The 22762-nt window shown below is 36.4% G+C and overlaps 1 protein-coding gene and 1 long non-coding RNA gene across 20 annotated transcripts in view; both read right to left on the bottom strand.

Moving 5' to 3' along the window:
* Positions 1 to 22762, bottom strand: part of HDAC9 (histone deacetylase 9) — a 709012-nt gene that overhangs the window by 465561 nt on the left and 220689 nt on the right. The gene's annotated exons all lie outside the window — the stretch shown is intronic.
* Positions 1122 to 20844, bottom strand: LOC110742708. The gene is made up of 2 exons (XR_002520724.2): positions 12620 to 20844; positions 1122 to 10702 (listed from the first exon to the last, which is right to left on the bottom strand). It is a non-coding gene; the product is annotated as an uncharacterized LOC110742708 (long non-coding RNA).

Raw genomic sequence — 22762 nt, 5'->3', positions numbered from 1 at the left:
AACACAGATGCAAAAAGTCCTCAACAAAACACTAGCAAACTGAATTCAACAGCACATTAAAAAGATCCCTCACCATGATCAAGTGGGATTTATCCAAGACATGAAAGGATGGTTCAACATCTGCAATCAGTAAATGTGAACAGCATATTAACAAAATGAAGGATAAAAATTACATGATCTTCTAATTATAATTTGATTTTCCCTATAGAGTGACTTTCAGTTAGTTAGCACAGAGTAGGTTTACATGTGTATTCTAAATTACTTAGTGCAAAGAATTCTTATCGTAAACCAATAAATTTGCATTTTGGTTGTACACTAGTATCTGGTGGTTTTGGTTAAGGAAAGCCTGTCCCTGCATGAGAGCTCTACTCCCAATATCCTAACCAAATAAGTGTCTGGATCTCCATGGCTAAGATCCATACCCTGGAAACTGTGAGTCCAGCCCCAACACCTCACAGGCACTCTTTAATAAATGAGTAAAGGCAATGCCATGTTGCAAAAAGCCGTGGAAGGCAGCTGACATCTCCTGTGATCACCCTTAGATTACTGTGTGGTTTTCTCTCCAATTTCAATAGGAACTAAAGCTCAAAGAGAAAAATACTCATGGGTTAAGTTTCTATAATTTCATTTTATTTTAATGAACTGTAAAAACAGCTAAAAGTAAAAAGATTTCTAAGTCATACTCCATTTCTACTCTGATGTTTGCCAGTCATAATTACTGCTTAAATATTCCTTTATATCATGCTAGATTTGTCCAATTTGTATGGCAGCCTATTGCTGAAAGCCACTTTAGAACAATTCTAACTCAACCTCCTCTTTTACAAAGGAGCAAACTGATGTTATTATTTCATCTAATCCTATAACAATAAAAAAGGAAATAAGTACCAAATGAATATTAAAATAACCAAAAATTTGTTCTCTTACTAATTAAAATCAGAAGTTTGGTGAGTTTGGTATTAGGAAATAAAAAAGTATTTCAGAGTAACTCATCTATATTATATTTTGCCATTTATTCAACTTTGGTTGGTATAGGCTCTTCGACTTTATCTTCAATTTTCTGGTAATTAATAGTTTTAATTAGCTTTTTCTCATTTATGCCAGATATAAAAACAACAAGTTCCTCAGAAATATGTGTTTTTCTTTTTGTTTTTCTCATTTTTTTAGCACAAAAATTTGCATCCCAAGATGAAGTGTCGTACAATCCATGTTCTGTTGTGTAACCATTTTAATTAGTGTAATATTCCATGTTTTGGCTTTTTGTAGTAGGTTGAATCTATACAGTTGTCATATCTGTAGGTCAGAAATGATCAATTATCAGTAATTTCATATGGTTCAAACAAATATTTACTGAAAATGTGATTATTAATGCAAATTAACTATATTATAGCACTACTCTTCTGGCCATTATATCTAGGTTCTGATATGTAAACTAAAAATAATAATATTTTAGTTACCATATTAAATATAATCTATAGTAAGTAACTGCTTATCATAAGAAATAAGCTTATTTCCCTAAACACAACTATTTTTAATCTTATAAGCCCTCCATGCACTAATTAAAAATGAAAAAGAGGTGTTTCCTAACTAAATGAAATAGTCCAATAAATACTAAGTCAAATGTAAAACCAGCTCAAATAAAAATCAATGTAAGAATTCATTTATAAATATTTTATAATACATCTGTATAAACTTTCATGGGTCATCAGCAGACAGGAACTATAAAAAAAGAATTCCCTCAACTCTTAATTGCTTTTACAGATGTAATGAGGCATCCAAAATCACAATGATGAAATTACAGAAAATAAGCTATTCAGGGGAAAGGTTCATGTTTACCTCAATAACCTGCATGACTTAATCCATCAATAGACTACCTATCATCAGTTCTCCTCTGAATTCTAACTATGAAGACCTCGGATTTCCGCCAGGTTTCTACCCTGTACAAAATGTAGAAAGAAATAGCTTCTAGAAAGAAATTGCTTACAAAGATAGATATGCACCAAAACAACATAGCCCATGCAGCACACAAGTCTTAACTAGCCCTACGAATAGAGTTTTTAAAAATTTCAACAATTTAAAAGTGATGATAAATCCAAAGTATACATTCATCATGGTTATAGATGGGGCATGTACACTGTTAACACGTTCCTTTTCCTAATCAGATCCTTCATTCCAGGCACAGAAATTATGGCAGCATGTTTTGACTATTTGGGACAAAATCAAAAATACATAAGTGGTGAAGAGGAACTGAGAATTGGTAATTCCTGTAGAGAAGTGAAGCATCTACTGAGTTAACATAAAATAACCAAGAATATAATATAAATATTTCTGAATATGTGTTATCCACCGTTTACTTCTTTCAAGTTTCTTTTGCCCCAAACAATTTATAAAAAATCCTAAGTATGCTGTCATTTATAAGAAAAACACTTTCTTTTAGATGCTTTTATTCAAGTGAGATGCTTTTATTCAAGTATACCTTATTTGAAGAATATAGAGAATTTCACTTTAAATTAAGTTCTGAAAAGTAAAGGTCAAAACCTTTTGCCAGCAAAAAAGCAACTTGAAATAAGACAATAACAGATCTTTATATTTACTAAAAACAGAAAATATTGAATGTAGTTTGCCACGAATAATTTCACTTCTGCTGTGTCAGAATATCATTGGTCTAATTTATCACCTGAAAAGTTATAATTTTACATGCGTGTATCAAGAACAAAACCCAGCAGAATGTGTTCACTTTGGTTAAATACAGTGATGTGTGGCTTAACAACAGAGATTCATTCTAAGAAATGGATTGTCAAGCAATATCTTCATGTGGACATCATAGAGTGCACTTACACAAACCTAGATGGTATAACTTGGCTATATGGTATAGCCTATTGTTCCTAGGCTACAAATCTGTAGAGCATGTTACTGTTCTGAATACTGTAGGCAACTGTTACACAGGTGTAAGTATTTATGCATCTAAACACAGAAAAGGTACTTATATGTGGTCTATCACACGACTGTACCATCAATTATAGCCAGTGACAGAAACAAACACTTATTTCAGATTTTTTTTTTCCCTTAGATTACACTAGACCATGTGATTTTTTTACCATGAATTGAAGTTAAATAGCTCCAAACTCGAAAATTTTGTGTGTCTGTAATCCCACCTGCTTGGGAGGCTGAGGTAGGAGGATCACTTGATCACAGGAGATTGATACCAGCCTGGGCAACACAGTAAGACCTCACTTCTTAAACAAAAAGAAAACAGCAAAATTAATTTCAAAAATAATAATCACATTGTGGCGACTATATGGAACTTAAATTGCTTTACTCTGGCTGTTCTGGTAAGTTGTAATGGTAAACTTGACAAGATGAAATCAGTCCTATTAAAAGGAGAATAATTATTAAACTGATATTTTGATCATAATGTCAACTGGGGAAATTGAAGACTTCTTTTTGTTTTATTCATTGCTGTTCTATTTTTAAAATAGGATTTTATTTTTAAAGCACAGAGCATCAAAAATTAAGGAAACTAATATTTATATTCACATGCTTGTCTTAACCTTGATCTTTCTCTGGATAGTCTACTTCATCTCATAGACAAAATTGTTGGGTCTTTTTTTATTAACTTCTGGTACTTCTTGTTCCTTTTATTTCAGGCAATGGATTCAACGTGTACTTGTTGGTCAGTTGTTCCTAATGTGCATAAACAAATATAGCTCTCCACTTAGATATTCAATAAGCTCTATGGTTTACAGCAATTGAAGGATGGCAGAAAGGAAAAGGGGGCTTACTATAACTTTAAGAACTTTCATACTTTATCAGATAGAAAAGGAACTTTATACTATTTTCAACTGGAGCTTAAAACAATCTGCTGTATTTTAGCATTTAGTGAGGACATTTCACGTCATTTATCACATTATAGCCTGCATTATAATTATTTCCATAAATGCTAAAGTTATTGAAGGGACCGCTAAGCTCCACAAAGGCAAGAGTTATTTCTTGTTCACCTTTTTATGCTCTACAGCAATGCTTCTCAAATTTAATGTGCACACAAATCATCTAGGGGATCAATCTTATTAGAAAGCAGATTCTGTTCAGTTGTTCCACAATGGGCCCTGAGGCATTGCAATTCTGCCAACTGCTGCCCATGCTGATGTGAGGACCACACTGTGAGTAGCAAGGGTACACAGCACCCAACAAAAACCATAAGCCACTTAAAGGTATTTCCTTTACTTTTCTTTGAGAGAAACACCTAAATGGCTATTGTAGAAAGTTAACATTATGAAGTACCTACAATATGCCAAAGACAGTTGATAATTCTTACATCCCTATGAGACTGGTACTATGATTATCTCCACTTCAGAGACAGGAAAACTGAGACACTAAGAGGTGAAGTAATTTGCCTAAGAAATTGAACCCGGGTTTGCCTAATTTGAAAGCCTCATCTATAATCACATCAGCATGGTTCCTATTAGCATTTTGTAGCCATAATAAATGAGGTCATCTTGACTGCACTTTCTCTTCTCTCTCAGGGAAAGCCTTCCTCATCCTTCAAAGTCCAGAAAAAAAAAAAAAATGCCACTTCTTTGACTCCTCTCCACTTTGTGTAGTTTTGGAGATATAGACTGAATGTCTATGTGCCCCCAGCATTCATATGTTGAAGCCTCACCCCCAATGTGATTGTATTTGGACATGGGGCTTTTGGCAGCTCATTAGGTAATGAGAGTTGAGGCTTATGAATAAGGTTAGTGCTCTTATAAAAAAAGATCTCATAGAACTCCCTCACCCCTTCAGTCACGTGAGGATGAAGTGAAACAAAACAAAACAACCATAAACCAGGAAGCAGGTCCTTCCTAGGCTCTGAATCTGTCAGCACCTTGATCTTTGACTTCCCAGGCTCCACAACTGTGAGAAATAAATGTATGTTGTTAAAGTCAAGTGGTCTATGGTATTTCTGTTACAGCAGCCCAAACAGACTAAGACACCCAGCTTTTCCTGAGATTCCCCAGCAATTTGTTCTTCTTGGCACTCACCAAAGACTATTACAGTTACCAGGGTGGGTGTCCCCCGTCTTCCTTGCCAGGTGTCAAAAGCTTAAGACTTGGAACTAGGTCTTATTCATTTTGATCTCCAAAACTTAGGACATGAGAGCTTTTAAAAGATACAATGCCTCTAGGCTCCACTTTCAGGGATTCAAATTTGTTAAAGCCTAGACATCAGCATGTCTATAACACTCCCCCGAAGATTCTAATGTGCCCCCAGGTGAAAAGCCCTGATATTGGGCTTCATGAGAGATAGTGAGGGCTGGAGCTTTCACTGTGAGTGAGGTGTGTATCCCTTTGAGAGGTGTGACTCTGCGCTGAAGTGTTGAGAACAGTCTATGAGGAAACAAGGGTCCAAGCCAAGAACTGGGCCAATAAGTCAGAGGCCACTGTAATAATCTGACAGACAGAATAGTGCTTTGGACCAGGGAGGTAGCAATGGAGGTGGTGAGAAATAGTCATGGGTCTAGATATATTTTCCTTAGTGGAGCTAGTAAGAAAGAATTGGAGATGCCTGGATATGAAGTCTGGGAGACAGAATGGGTTCAAAGATAACTCTAAGGTTTTTGGCCTGAGCATCTAGATGATTAGGTTTGCTACTTTCTAATATGAGGAGGCCTTAAGAAAGGATAAATAATATGTAAACTTTTGACGCTACTCATCCCAGATGTGGGCCAACCATCCTTGAGGCTGGCGCTATTTAAAATTGCATCCACTCTTTAGTAATGGAGTTCTTTTCCTTCTCATACTTTCTCCATCCTGACACCCTTCTCTAAACCAGGCCCCTTTTCTTCCTCAGGCCAACTTCCCAGCCCTTCCTAGAATCCTCCTTTCCCCTCATGAATCCTTTCTCATTTCCCATATGCTTATTGGAGGTATTTTTCTCCCAAGGAGACATTATTCGTGCTTCTTTCTTCATCTTGAAACTAGCTGTTATTTTTCTCTCTCCTACAGTGACCCTACACTTTGCCTTCAATCCTGTTCTCGAACACCAGCTTACTATTATCCATGACTGTCTGCTTTCTCCTCCTGTGCGCCTAACAAGAAAACCACCTTGGATGCCCCTGCCAATCGGCAATCAGCATGATCCTCACCAGCATACTGTAGATGTGGAAAAAAACAAAAAACATTCTGCCTCTGTCTATAGAATTAGATCCTTTCAATATAGAAATAATAATCTCTTGCTAAGTAGAAGATAAGGGCTGCAGTATATCAAAATGATATGTTCCCATTAAGTAAGCCTTGAAAGTTATTCTCACTGACAAATCAAAGGTGTATCTAACTATACTTTTGGAGGAAAAATGGATTCTGTGATATCTGATACGGTAATCCACAAAAATTAGTTACTCTGTGATAGCTTAGAACCATGACAGGTACAATCAATATCCCTTTCTCAACATCCAAAAATCTTTCTCTTATGCTCAAAGTTTGTGCTTATGAAAAAGAAACAGGACAAGTAATTCAATTTGTGATGTTCACACTCAAATCCTAAAGTATGGGACTAGAAAAAATAATTTTCTGGTTGTGCCCCAACTTTACAGATGGACAGTGTTTAATTCTGCTAAATCGATAGTAAAGAAGGGATTATTTTAATATTGGCTTTACATGTAGATGATATCGTTCTAAATGTTATTGTCAGGAGATGGTTCAAATAAGAGAGAAAGGACCTGGGAAGGCTGAGTGACATGGGAGTTTCACATTTATTCCACTAGAAATCTCAAAGGCATTCTCACCTCAAAGAAGAGTAAAATAAATTTAACTAGTTTGAAATGTTAAATATCTCTCTGAAAATGAGGCGAATACATAATGGAAAGCAGAAATATTTCAATTTCTGCCCTACTTTTTATATAAATTCTAAATGAAATATTCAAAGCTACAAAAAAGTTACAGCTCTCCAATTTAAAAGAAGTGGATAACAACATTTACATGGTTCTATTGTGCACCAGGGCGCATCTCATCTGGGGCACACTATACAATTTGATTGAAACTTGGCTTAGTTCAGGAAAGAGGAGAAAAGTTAATAAGGCAATTATTCATGTGCTACATAAAATCAGACAGGAATTTGAACCTTCTTCGAAAAGGCACAGTATATAAAGGAACAGTCTTTCCAAAACTTACCAATATGTACCATTTCTAACCTAAATCAACCACTTTCCCTTGTAATTTTCTTATTCCTGTAATTCTACAACACAAACATTCTTTTAAAAAAGCATATAAAATGATTCTGTGGTTAAAATGGAGTATCTTCAGCAACATAAAGGCATATCACCTATTTAGAATGGCCTGTTACTGAGTTCATGACCATTCTCTAGCTCATCTTTTCCCTTTCTCTTGTATAGTACATGGAATATGGTAAGTGTTAAAAACACAGGTGAGACAAGTAGGGAGATGAAAGAACTAATGATGAATGGATAGGATGGAAAGAGCATGAAGGATCTGAATGTCTGGAGTTAACCAGGGAGGAGAGAGAATAATATGTAAGGGAAGAGATAGAAAAACAAGTAGTTGTAAATACTAAGAACAATTTCCATCTGCTCCACTATTTGGACTCAAGCCAGATCTGACTTGAGTAGGGATATCTGTGACACATCTATAGAACTTGCCTTACATATGTTAGAGTCCTTAGGCCTTGAGGTGTGGATAGAGGAATCTATTTGGTCAAGTTCTATGAAAATATGTAGTCTACAAAAATGGTGATTGCATATGTTCAACCTAAGACAAATATTTTTATTCTCAATACTAGTTATTTCCTTCATTATCTCTCATCTCTCTTCCTCTCAACCATGACTTAGATAAATGTGCTAGAAAATGGACAACTGGAAAGTTCTCCTAAAAACTTTATGGGACTGCTTGAGGTCACACAGCTGACCATAGGCAGAACAGGAGCCAAGCAACCAGGGTTTAGCCCAGCTCTCTTTCCACAACACCATTGTGACAATTGGGGTGAGGGGGTGTCCAAGGAGAGAAACAAAGTGGGAGGAGATGTCAGACTTATCTGCTCACTCAGAAATTCACTAAAGGACAAAATTATATATACCAAAATAGAGATCCCTTCCTCCTTATATACCAGAGAACAATGAAGGAATAAAAAATGAGTCAGCAGAAAGAATGACAGGTCCTTTAAGTTCCATGAGCTAACAGCACTTTTTAAGAGTAAATTCCAAGTTTGCCAAATTCAAGAGTCCTCTCCCAGTGATTAGTTAACGTGATTGACAACAAGGGATACTCTGAAGAGCCACGGATCCTGCAGCAACACACCTCTCAAGGTTGGACAGGAGAGCCGGTGCAAAGGATTTTATTCCCTCAGTCATTATTACTGTCCTGAAAAATAAGAGCTTGTACCATTCACAGCAAGCTCCTCCATTAGCTGGAAGTTAAAAACAGATTTTGAAGTCTTGTGGAGGTGTCACCACTGGATTTAATGAGAAATCAACCACAGAGTACAGCGAGGGGAGAAAAATACAGTACAGTCAAGTATATGATCAACCCAAGTTAATCTCATAAGCAGATAAAAGGAAGTTAATAGGCTGTTACGGCAAGCATCCTTGATGATCACTGGGCCCCTCAGTGTGGTTGAATGTCCTCAAGACATTTCTTCCACAGATTTGCTGATGAGCCTGTTAAAATGTCAGGCTGCTTATGGTGAGTAGCAGGTGCTGAAGTAGGTTGGACTAGAGAGTGAGAAAAAATCTTTAGTTTCCACCGCCCCTTGTGAATTGTTAAGGTTAAAATTTGGAACTGAAAATTGGTCAACAACAACAACAAAAACCTGCTACAGTAACTAAAATAGATTCTATATGTGAAAGAGAAAATTACTTTTCTCACTCAGTTTGTGCTCCAAGAAAAAAAAAATCAAAATATTGGATGAATGTTATGATTGCCTGCCATTAATGGCAATGCTGTTATTTTAAATAACTGCAAAGAAACTTTTCAAAAGCCTTCAATAATTTCAATAATATTTAAGCCTAGCTGTAGATGACAAATACATCTTTACCTCCCAAAGTTGGATGGCTAAAAATTTTTTTGAGGAACACAACAGAAGTACCTCTTAAATTTAGCCTTTTTTATATTTTTGTCAGAGCTAAATTACAAGCAATATATTGGTGAGTTTTAAAAGTCAAATAAAGAAAGTAAATTTAGTGCAGAGTTTACAATGGCGATTTCTCATTCCAATAATGATGGGGAACTCATAAAATTGAGGCTTTGCAAGAATAGCAGATTTGTTTGATTTATTTTTAAATTTATAGGCATCAACAAATAGCATAGTTTCCAAATATTTGATCTGATTTTTAAAATCTGGCTGGGAATCTGCAAGTTTCCATTTTATTGGTTGCTAGATGAGTTTTTATTTGCAGATACATTGTGCCTGATTTTAAACTGCTTCTTCGGCTTTATAGTTTATGTTTAAATGCATAAACATAAAAAGAAGGAGATAACTAAAAGATACTTAAGATCTGAAAGGGGATTTTGAAAGTTTTACTGGACCCCAAACAAATCTTCACTAGCAACAGAAAGTACTCCAGTTAGTATTAATAAAAAGAAAATACCAGAAAATAAATACCACAAAGTGTTTTTGTTTCAACCATCGTGGTGTTTTTAAAGATTATCAGTTCAGAGCTGTAAAAGCAATCAACAATTACGGTAAATGCTACTACACTAACAAACACTTAGCGTTTATTTGTATCAGTGCTTGTCACACTACAGGTTACAGAGGAATCCCCCCGGAAATGCAGATTCTGACGGAGGAGTTCTGGAATGGGCCTGAGATACTGTATTTCTTGGATCTCTCTGCTGTGATACAAATACTGCTGATCCCAGGGCAAGACTTTGAGGAGCAAAAGTCTGTAATGTACTAAGCACTATACTAGTCGTTATGTTTTTACATTTAACCTCCACCACCCTATGATATAGGGTGTATTATCCCCCCTTATCACATAAAGAAACAAAGGAAAATTTTATATAATTCTTTGACAGACCCAAAGTATGAACCCAGGTCTCTTTGAAGCCAAAGCCCAGACCTTCTCTATAATAGTTTACTGCCTTCGTCTCTCAAGAAAACAATTGATCACCATCAGTAGTTAATGCTACTTATTAGCAACTTGCTAATTCATGATGAATTGATTCAAATCAACAATAGAACAGTTTAAAAATCCAGATGCTGAGGCCCCACTCCACTGTACCTCTTTTTCTATGAATGAGTAGGAATTGTCAATTCTAAATATTTTCACCATCTCCACAGGTGACTCTGCATATCACTGAAGTTATTCATTAGTTATTGCTGTCTGTAGTTATCACTGAAACAAATGCCATCTGCATTACATTTGTTACTGAAAACAGTAAGTGTGAGGTGTGCTTGCTGATCAAGTACGTGGGCTTGATGGAAAAGATTTCATATTTTTTAAAAGGTAGATGTTTATGTAGCATTTTTGTATCGAATTAAGACATACAAAATTTAATCTTTCTATTAATCCCTTGGCCTGAGCTACAGTACTATGGTAATTCTCCCTTACTTCATGAAAGGCTCCGATTCAAGAGATGCTGGCATATCTTGCAGCTGCAAGTAAAAAACCATCCCATTCTAACACCTCCCTAGGAGGCCAGGACACTGGGATGAACCAGGCTCTGATATAATTCTTTTCTTCTCTCTTTGATGCTGTTTTGATGGCAAGCACCTGTCATCAAAAAGTATATGATTAGTCAGAGCTCCTACAGGAGACCATTATCATATTTTCTGGAGTTTAAGTAGGGCAAGACTCTCTTCCCATTTCCACTCTTACAGGAAAGTTTTTAGTTTAACCAACCATTTGAAAGAGCCTGTATACTAGGCCATTTATGCAAGACAGAGCAATGAAATTTATGAAGAACTTTTGACAACACAGATTTCTGTTAGACTACTAAATATTTCTGTTAGACTACTTTTGACAACACAAAAGTAGTCTAACAGAAACGAAACACAAAGGATTGCCTTACACCATAGATTTATAGATTTTCCCCAAAGTAGAAAGTCCCATCCCCCTAAACAATTCCACAGGTGGCCAGAGGCTTTTCACTGTCTTGACACTACTTTAGGCAGCAGTTGATTTAGCAGTTATCAGAGAACACAGATATGGCACAAGCACAGCATGCCATCAGTAACATCTGGAGCCAGTTACTCAACTCACGTTTAGGAAAGACACATGTAAGTCCTAAGCTCTACCATTTTTGACAACATTACAAGTGACTGGATATTCCTAGACAGTTTTTCTTCCTGTTTCCAAAAGTCTGATTTAAAATTCAAATTTATCAGACAGAAGTCAAGTATACTTAATTTCAGCATTTTATTATTCAAAATATATTAAGAGCAAGGCCCTCAAGATAATAAATTCACTTTTTAGAATAATCAGAGAGCCAGAACTTATTATTGTTTTAGTCAAGAAACTCTAGCTGCTAGAAATAAACATATGATACAAAGTTACTCAATCACATCTTTCATTCATTACTACACTCATGAGTCTTTTAACATGGCTGAATTTTTATTTTATTTATTTAATTTTTTATTTTATTTTATTTTTTTGAGACAGAGTCTCGCTCTGTCGCCCAGCCTGGACTGCAGTGGTGCGCCCTCCACTCACTGCAAGCTCCACCTCCCGGGTCCACGTCATTCTCCTGCCTCAGCCTCCCTAGTAGCTGGGACTACAGGCACCCGCCACCACGCCCGGCTAATTTTTTTGTATTTTTAGTAGAGACAGGGTTTCACTGTGTTAGCCAGGATGGTCTCAATCTCCTGACCTCGTGATCTGCCCTCCTTGGCCTCCCAAAGTGCTGGGATTACAGGTGTGAGTCACCACGCCCGGCCTTAATTTTTATTTTTTTATTTTTTATTTTTGAGGTAGGGTCTTGCTCTGTCACCCAAGCTGGAATACAATGGCATGATCTTGGCTCGCCGCAACCTCAACTCCTCAGCTCAAGCGATTCTCCTGCCTCAGCCTCCTGAGTAGCTGGGATTACACCACCTGAGTAGCTGGGTGTGCACCACAACACCCAGCTATTTTTTGGTTTTCGTTTTTGCTTTTTTTTGTAGAGATGTGGTTTCGCCATGTTGCCCAGGCTGGTCTCAAACTCCTGGGCTCAAGCAATCCATCTGCCTTGGCCTCCCAAGTACTGAGATTATAGGCATGAGCCACTGCACCTGGCAACATGAGTGAATTTTTAATGGAATCTTATTCCAAAGAGGACTCCAAATTTATTTTTTGTCACAATGCAGCATAAAACCATTATGGAATGCATTATTTCCCAATGAAAAGATTCTAAATGCCATATATCTCAACACTTATGCATTATATGTACATATTTCAGCAGACAACCCCAAACTGAATGCAAAGTTATCAACAGAAATGTTCTGTTAATACAACTTTTAAGAGCTCCTATTAATAGAAACATTTCTTCTACGCATATTGTGCAGGACCTTGTGACTCAAAGTGTGGTCCCTGGACCAGCACAGTATCATCTGAGAGCTTGTTAGAAATGCAAAATCTCAGGCCTCACCCTAGATCAACTGAATCAGTGTCTGCACTTTAAAAAGATCTCCAGATGACTTCACAGGTACTTACCATTTTGAGAAAAACTGGTATAGCTCTTATGCAGCTAGGGTGCTCATAGATGTTTTCAGATGTCATTCTCACAACCACCCTATGAGCTAGATATTTTCATTACCATTTTAAGGAGAAGAAGAAATAAAACTCAGTAGTAACTTTCCAAGGTCACATAAATAGAAAAAGACAATTGCAAACACAGTTCCATCAGACACTCAGTCTCTAAGGGACTCTCTTCAGTGCAGACACCCAAGTCTGTGACTGGCTCTCTTGTGATCTGTGACAGAAGTCACCATCATAAGGATCTGTCCAGGAAGAAAGTCAGTTTAGACTGAGCAGGTAGAGGAAACGTGCACTTACATAAATATGCATCTCTCAGCATCCAAAGGTTAGGGTGTCATCCTCCTAGAAACTTCCCCCACCTCACCAAAGAGGATTAATCACTTAAATTATGTAGTGCTGTGAATACTTACATCAAAATAACTCATCCTTTTCTACAGAAATAAATTTCAAGTCTCTGATCCTAGCCTAAAGCCTGTATTTTTCTAGTGCAAATTGGACATCTATTTAGGCTTAAGGCAGAGAGGTGTTAACTAATACGAAGCGAAATGAGAGAAAGTATAAAGCACAGAAGTTAAGAGTGTTGACTCACAAGTCCTGCGGCTTGTTTTTACAGCCTGGTTTCATGAGCTCTGTGACCTTGAGCAGCTAATGAGCCATGCTGTGCCTCAGTTCCTTTATATATTCTAAAGGGATGATCATAACATGCCCATCTCATGAGATGTTAAGGACTAAAGGAATTCATACATATGGTAAACACAGAACAGTGAATGCCTGACACCTAAAGTGCTCAATAAATATTAATTTTACAATAAGGTATAGGAAACAGAACAAAAAAAGTTGGTTTATTCTGCCTTCATTGGTCTTATAAAAAAAAAAAATCCATTTCCTTTAACATGAGGATTACAGAAATGCATTCTGTTCTGATACTGTGCCTAATACCTACAATAAGATCACAACCTGTGTGTGGCTAATGTTATTTATTTCATGTACCAAGGTTTTTCAACCAGGTTGATGCGAACCATTGAAGACAGAACCTTTCTTACTGGTCTTTATTTCTCACTAGTCCTTGCTTATATTAACTACTTAACAGATATTTATCTGTGATGGTGCAACATGAACAATAAAAATCTGAATTATAAAGCACAAATTTCAAACTTCATTTAAAAAAAAAAGACAGCCACAAAGTTAGAAATATAATCATGTAGCTTAAATATTACTAAACCTATTTTAAATTTATTGCTAAAAATGCATCTACTCATCAAATAATTTCTGTAATATCAACCATGACAACTCAACCCAGTTGTTTCATGGAGCTAGAATAAAATCTCATTCTTAAAACACTGTAAATAACTTACTCTTCAATAAGTAAACGCCTGTGTATGACACTGAACATAAAGAACGATGAAGGTTGTATCATCCAGCCCTCCTAAAACTCTTCTAGATTTTCTTGCCAATGCACCAACAGAGATAAAAGGAAAGTTATTACCTGAAATAAAACCTCACTCCAATTTACTGCCACATTTCCAGGCATCTCATATCAAACATAACTATTAATAGCAGGATTCTCACTGCAACTTCAGTCTAATTTATAATTTATCTCCCCGACTTTTCCTGTTTTTCTGTCCTGGGATTTTTCAGCCTGAAAGAAACACCATCCTGTTTCATAAGTTTGGTTTAGAAACAGTGACCACAGATCCTCTGCAAATGGGACACTATACCTTTGGCTGGGCTGTGATCTGGAGATAGGGCAGGCTTATTACTATCTCTAGAATACAATGGCCTGCTCACCCACATATCCCTCCCTTCTGTCTCACATTGCTAACAGCATAGCTATGAGTTTCTATAGAACTTGTCACCAGGGAACTGTCCAACATACTTTGGCAAAGGAATTATTTTGCTGCCTAAGGAAAGAGGATAGGAGGAGAGTAAAAAGAATAATCTCTTGCTTGGAAGCTAGCCATCTAATTAAACTCAGAAGAGTATTGATTCTGTCCACTTAGATTAACTTTAATTTTATGTATAACCAAATTATAGATTCAACTTAACCAATGTAGATCCCTGAAATCTCTCCAAAAATATATCAAACGTCTCTAAGTGAAATTTCCCAAGTGAACATGGTTGCAGCCCAACTTGATTTAATGTTTATTTTCTATTTTAACTTAAAATCTTAGCACAAAAGGATAAATTGAGGCAGTGTATTAGGTAGAATGCAGTCCACATGATTTAACAGAGGAAGAAGAAACAGTCTTACATTCATTAAGGGTATGTTAATATTCCAGTGGTTTATCAAATATTCAAGAGTAGCATTTTAAATTAAATTGTTAGTGTGTGCAATAATTTTCACCTAACACATCACACATTATAAAAGCATTTGCATATATTAAAACCCAAATATTCCAAAGTTCACACATGGTGACAAGGATATGAAATCCTGAATTTCGAGCTTGACTAACCAATCTCTGACTAGTGTGTTCCACCTCTTTACTAAATGCTGAGCAAGAGAAAACAAATTAAGTATTTGGATCTGAGCCTTAATAATTCTCAGTGTCAGGTCATAAATCTCCCGATGGGAAAATATTAAATTCGGAAATCACTTCTGAAAGAATTTACAGCATTATTTTCTTCAGATTATTTGCAACATAGCACCAATTTTGTTATCTCTGAGTTACTGTGGATATAATTGAATCCAAGAAATGCAGAATGGACCACGTCTCTTACCCATACGTTTCTACCAAGTTTCCACTTGATTGCTTTACTGGTCTATTTTTCATATAATTATCACTCACTAATATTGAATACTTTTCCCCTGAAATCAGCTAAAATATTTTTAGAATGCATAGGTGACAGAAAACTCAGGTAGTGAAGAAATGTTTTCTTTGTAAAGCTGAACAAACTGTTCCCAGAATTGTCTTGAAAGGGAAGGACAAAGGAATAGGTAACCATGCATTTAAGAAAACAGGTGCCTTATATCTAATTTTCCAAATCTCTATGATTTATAGGAAGACAAATCTGAAAAGTTTTTAATGGCTATGGAGAATAAAGTAGCTAGAACATTCAGAGAAGCAAAAATATTTCTCCTTCTAGAAATATATCCTCAAAGTCCCTAATAAACCCATTAAACTGTTAGTAAATTGCATTTCTTAAACCTTTTAAAGGGGGCCACTTTAATCTTCCAAGAGAAGATTGTCTGGGGCAAGATACAAAGATTTCTTACCATGATTACTGTTCACAAGCTAAAAATAGCCATCTGAGAAAATTGAGATCAAGGAACTTCCTGACACAAACCTGACCTAATTCAACAATTTGATCTTTATCAGTCCCTGCTGAAGACCCAGAGAGTTGTGAAGCTTCTGCTAAGAATAAAAGACCACACAGAGGGCTCAGAACCCTAGTTACAATTTACATTAAAATAATCAGGCTTGCAAAAGATTATAAATTATCTAATGTCTGCTAACAGAGGATCTGTTAAATTAATTTTGGAAAACCCACACGATGAACTACTATGTAGCTGTGAAAAAGGAGGCACAAGGCACTTCTACATGTGGAACAAAATTTGAAACATACTATAAGAGGATACTATTCAAGGCATACTATTCAAGGCACAGAAAATGTGTAGTAATATGTTAATGTTTACTACAGATACTCGCACTGACACACACAACATAGCATTCTGGAAGGCTACACAAGAAAGAGACAACAGTGATTGTTTCTAGGAAGGAGAGAGAAAGGAGAGACAATCAAGGAAAAGATAGAGAAATATAGATTTTTCACTCTATGGCTCTCCTATCTTTGCATTTTGTGCCTGTTCATCTGACACCTATTTTTAAATCACATTTAAAGGCACCAGGGAAAGAATATGTCTGTGTTCAAAAATATGCAGCCATGTTAGCAGTCCTGCACCTCTAACTGTATGCCCTAGAAGGAGTCAGGACGATAGGTCCTACTGTCACTTTGTCCTCTCCTCATTCACCAGGAATCTCCACATAACAAATATTTTGTTTTAAATCTGGGTATACATCTTTTCCACCCACTGTTCTTCAGATTGTTTAAAATAAATTTCCCGTGATAGTGCCAAGAGGGTGGTTCAGTGGCAAAAGCCATTTCCCCCATATTAATCTCCATCAGCCTCTTTACAAATACTTCCTAAAACAAACACACATCCTAAATAAAAGGATTCCTTCAAGTGGAAAAGTAGCTCTAACGCCAGTTTACAGCCAGCTTCCATTCCTTCATCTCTAAACCCTTCTATTTAGAGAATTTGAGGCTGTCACTATATTGTCCCCATATCTGGGAGAAAAACATTCCCCATTTGGTTCATCCCTCCTTGACAGTAGTAGAATATGAAGGAGGTGACTAGGTAAGACAGAATATAGTACTATGAGCGAGGGCTTTGGAGACAGACTGCCCAAGTTTGAACTGTGGATTTGCCACTCATTATGCAAATTTGGGCAACTAACCTAACTTCTCTGTGCCTATTTCCTCATCTGTAAAATATAAATAATACTATCTGTCTGACAGCACAATTTTTCATTCTGCAGGCTGTGACAATTAATGTGAGTAAGGAAATCAATTTTCTGAATCTCAAATGGACTTTTAAAAATGAAATTAAACATAATAAAATGGAATGGAATAAAAAAATCACAAGTTACTAGACATAATAAAAGTTGATTCATTATTTCTTTTCCTAATCATATACAATATATACATAGAGGAAGTATATATGTTCTAAATGTCAATTTTTTCATTGGGGGTTATGTTCAAAAGGTTAAAGGCTTTTGTCATAGGTGGACTGTGTGAATAAAAGGTATTAATAAATATAAAGTACTTAGAACACTGTTTGGTACTGTGTAAGACCTCTAAGCTAACTGCAGAATCCTTGTTTTAAGAACAGTAACCTACTTTTGTCACCATCATCATCACCATCATCTCTCTCCAGAACTGAGAGGTAAACAAATAACATCAATATAAAATTATGTGAGCAAAAAGTTACATTAACATAAAAATCTTATTACAATTTAATTAATGATATTAAAAATCTATAAAAATAACCATCAACAACATATAAATTTTTTTAGAAACAGAAATTTGAAAGAGATAATAGAGTAGATTTGTATAACATGGTTCAGAAAGACACTGAATTTAGGGGCCCTCAGCAATTTAGTAAAAGTGTGTGTGTGTGTGTGTGTGTGTGTGTAGTGGATTTGTACACGTTCATAAAAATCTGTAGAAAATGTCAACTTCTCTTTCCCCTGATTCTATACTTGTAAGTTAACAATGCTGTATGATGTCTATGTCACACCTGCAGGAATACATCAAAGGTGGAGGCCTGAATTGGTATCATGGACAATTCAATCACTGGACAAGGGATTGTTGGGATATCTCCAACTCTAAAGGTTAACTTGTGCACAGTGAGAATATCAGGAGGAGTTAAACGTGAGTATACGCATATTTTTTATTATTCCTCTGATTCTCATTGGAAAAAGAAAACTGGCATTTCTGATTTGTACATGTGTTCCTTAAGAGACTGGTTAACATGAGGCCGTCACTGACACACAGGCCAACTCTTACTTTACTGACCAAATTCAGTTTCAGGACACACATATTGCTAAAATAACGTGAACACAGCCAGAGATGCTGTCATTCTCTAAAGATTTTCTGGGCCATGGTATATCGTCCTCCAAAGAAATATCTATCCCAGTGTTTTTCAAAATCATGTAGTCTCAGAGCTCAACACAAAACTTTGTGATATGTAAAACAGAAAATCAAAGCTCCTATAGCTGAAATGGACATGGGGAAGCCTGGGAATCATTCCTGATCATCCCCGCCCAGTCCTCCCTCTTTCCAATGTGGCAGGCCTCGAAGGGATACCTTGAAAGTCTCTACACTATCTGGGCACTTATCACGCTAAAGTGTGCATCTGAATGATCAGGAACATGAGTTAAAATCCACATGGCTGGGCTGCACCAGTGTCTGAATCAGAAAGCCTAGAATTTGCATTTCTAATGGTCCAGGAATCACACTTTGAGGACCATTGCCCTATCACATTGCTTCAACACATTTGCTTAATATCACAAACAAGGACCACCTGGATTTCATCCTTTGAAACTAATTTGAAATATTTAAATATTTTTAATTATAATAGCATTTTGTAAAAAAATCTAGATACTGAAGTAGGTAAGTTTGAGCTTTTTTTTTCATCCAAGCTAGTTTTAAAATCTAGTGATTTAGTTTTATTAATTGAGAACAATTCCACCAGGCCATGAGAAGGCTCTGATAACATGCTACCACAACAAATGTTCCTGAAAGTTCTTTAGGTTCAGTTTGCTTACAGAACGATAAATGTTCCCTGTTTGGAAATAGTCCCCAAATGTTCCCTCTTGTTTAAACTGTGTGAATTCTTAACATACTCAGCACACATACTGTAATCTATGACTGAATGGAGGTCTTTCTCTCCTCAGGGAGAATGGAAGGATGTTATTTTGGGGAACAGTGAGGCTACCTTTACCATTTTTTTTTCTAACTCACAAAATACTGCACTAAAGTATTGCTCAACTCAGACTGAAACAATTTTCCCATCTGTCAAAATATTTTAAATAGTATCAAGCTGGTATTACTTTGTCAAAACATTTCATCAGAGACAGTATCTAAATTTAAACAAGCAGTTCCTCGAACTATGTAAGTAAGGTGAATAAGCTGCCACACTGACACAGTATATTTTTTGGAAAATCCGCAAGGTCTCATTAGAAAGACCTTAAAGGAAATGGGTGTTTAAACCAAGGACAAGTGTACCTTGGGCTGAACATTTCATTGTCCTTGAAATGATTTATTTCAACCCCTCCCAAACACCATGAAACAAGCTCAGCTTTACAATATTTCTAGTCAAAGTCTCAGTAAACTCACAATTATGCAATGAAATGTGGGTAATATGGATTGACTTAGAGATCTCCACAAACACAAGCAGGCAATATGCATACATTCTCCAAGGGAATTGGAGTTGACACGAATTCTCCCCTCACCAGCCATGTGACTTTGTTCAGGTTCCCTGATGTTTCTGGACCTGTTTCTACATTTATGCACACAGGTAAAGTCTGCCTTATAAAGTGGATCTGAAGAAGGGATCATTCAATGAACCCTATCTCCCTGTCTTAGTATTTATGCATAAAAACTCATACAAATCCCCAGAATTTGAGTTTAAATTAGAGAACAGCATGAATAAGAGAAAAAATAATGGCTAACATCTTTTCATATTCTATAGATATATATACACACATATATATGTAACTTATATCCTGGCTTAATATAGTTTCCAGTTCTTTTTGTTATATATCTGACACAAGAAAAAGATTAATAGGACATTATTTCCAGGTCAGACACACCTAATATATTTTTCTCCATGAAGTAGCGTATCTTCAATCACCCACTGAGTATACCAAAACTTTTTTATATCTTTAAGAAATTTAAAATCTAATACCACGTACTAAATGTAGATCAAATATCACTTTGAAAGGGAGTACGGTATATTTACAGCAAATGATGATTAGGCTATGAACTGTCCAAAGCTTAAATAATTACAGATCAGAGTTCAAGTATACCTTTTCCTCAAAAGAAAAGTTCTTTCCTTGTATATGGTTAAGCAAATCTATATAACTATGAAAGAAACAGGGCTACAACAGTGACTTATTTTCTTTTGATGTTTAAAAGTATTCTATGTAGGTTTGGTTTTGCAAATTTCACATTTTAATTAACCTAGTTCATATAGATTGCTAAAACCAACTTCATGAATTGGATGAAGTGTCTAACAATCAACATCAGCCAGTGACACTATTAAAATGTTTCAGCTACTTGGCAATATAAACATAAATTAAGGCAAAGTTCTTAAAATTACATTTGAGTTTGAAAACATGTGTTTTTATATTTGTAATGTTTTCTCATACATGTACACTTGTAGGTATCAGAAATGGTTTTTCTTCCAGAACTTTTTGAAAAGCTTCAAGTATTTTCATTTCCTGGAAAGTACATCTAGTCAGATGGAGTACCACTGGTGCATGTATTCCACACCCTGATCTTTGGTGTTACTGACATCAGCTGTTTTGTTAATGCATGATAATTGTTTTTAAAATATTACTATGACTTTAATAATTATGATTTTTTTTCAATTTTACAAATTTTTTAAAAATTTGAGACACAGTCTCACTCTGTCACCCAGGCTGGAGCACAATGGCACAATTTTGGCTCACTGCAACCTCTGCCTCCTGGGTTCAAGTGATTCTCCTGTCTCAGTCTCCCGAGTAGCTGGGGCTACATGTGTGCACCACCATACCTGGCTAATTTTTGTATTTTTAATAGAGGCAGGGTTTCACCATGTTAACAGGTCAGCCTGGTCTACAACTCCTGACCTCAAGTTATCTGCCCACCTCACACTCCCAAAGTGCTGGGAATGCAAGGGTGAGCCATGGCACCCGGCAATAATTATGATTTTATAATGTTGGAGACTAGTTTTAGAATCTAAGAAACAGCAAACATTTTATTTGTGAAAATGACATGGTAACAAGAAGACCTTTGGAGGAAATGACGTATTTTTTTTAAATGGCCTTGAACAATTACCATTATTTTTACAAAACTCAATGTGTTGAAGATGATTCTCATGTTAAGAGCCTTTCTAATACACATCAGAACTTTCATTTATGTGCCCTCCCTTTGTACTCTAGGATTAACAGGCATAAAATGTCCATGCTTGTTGAGGTGTCAATTACTTGCCCACGAACTCAAAGCTCATAAATGGGGAAGTCAGGATTTGAACTTGAGAGGTATGGCTTCAAAACAGATACTCTTGCCTCCCCCTGCACACACACACACACACACACACACACACAAGAACTTCCCTCCTCTAGCTGAGGGGCCAAGACATAAACACACAACAAATTTAATAACATAAGAAAAACTTAACTTCGCATGAATAGATAGAAGACATGTCACAATGTTAACTGTGCAATGAGGTCCAGGAGAGAAGTGAAATCTCAGTCTGCTGGCTGAGATGACCAGGGGAGATGGCTGTATGAGGGAGTTTGGAAATGGACATGGAGAATGGGAAGAATTTAAGTAAGTGGGGGGTGTCTCGCAAATCCAAAATAGCAGGAGCCAAAAGGAGTGTGAGTAAACAAGTCTGGTTAGAGTGAAGAATTTATATTCAGCAATATTGATGAAGCTAGAAAAACAGTTGAAATAACTGTAGAAATCTTAAAGTCTGAGGAGTTAAGACTTAATCCTGCCAGGATGAATATCCATCCAAAGATCGTAAGCAAGAAAATGCCTGGATCAAAAGGTGTTAAAGAAAAGTAATTACCAGTAGCATGAATAGCACCATTTGGAGAGACACCAAAAGTATGTGTAGAAGCCTTCAGAATCTATTTGGTCAATTCCAAACTATTCCTATATTACTCAGTCTTTATTAAACTTAGATTACCATCATCTTTTCTTTCCTACAAAGGCTGCTACCTCAAAACCATGTAAACATATTTCTGGAGCATGGGTAAAACTCAGATTTACTTCTGAAAACACATCATAGCAGATGCTATCAATAGTCCATCCATATCTCCTTGCTTTTGCAACTGCAGTACACAGTGGCCAGACATTGACTTCTAACTGTAATGACTGGATGTATTTTTCAGTGGCCAGAAGTGCTGAGGAATTAACACCCCCACCCCCAGTCTGAGTCCTATCCACAGCAGCCCCCAACCAACAACAACGGTCAGGAGTTGGTATTGAAATGCCCCTGCTCCTCACACTGCGTGCCTGTTGCACAGAGTTTTCCAGAGCTCCTCAGCAGAATTAAGCTTTAGTTACCCAGCACACCAACTTACTTGATAACATATTGTTTTTTTGGCTGCCTTCCATTCCCTGCCTCATTTCCCCTATTGGAGTTTCCTGGGATCTCCTCCCAAATAAACAACTTACACTTCATTCCATGTCTTAGGACGGGGGAATGAATTGCTGGGGTTGGGAATAAATTCAAACTAAAATACATCTTGGTGTTCTAGCTCACTCACCCGGGCTCAGGTTACCTTCCTTGTTCTAGTTAGTCCCTCAAGACCTGGCAAG

Source organism: Papio anubis, chromosome 4 (assembly GCF_008728515.1).
Source record: "Papio anubis isolate 15944 chromosome 4, Panubis1.0, whole genome shotgun sequence".
NCBI lineage: Eukaryota > Metazoa > Chordata > Mammalia > Primates > Cercopithecidae > Papio > Papio anubis.
This window is presented reverse-complemented; position numbering and strand designations above follow the sequence as displayed.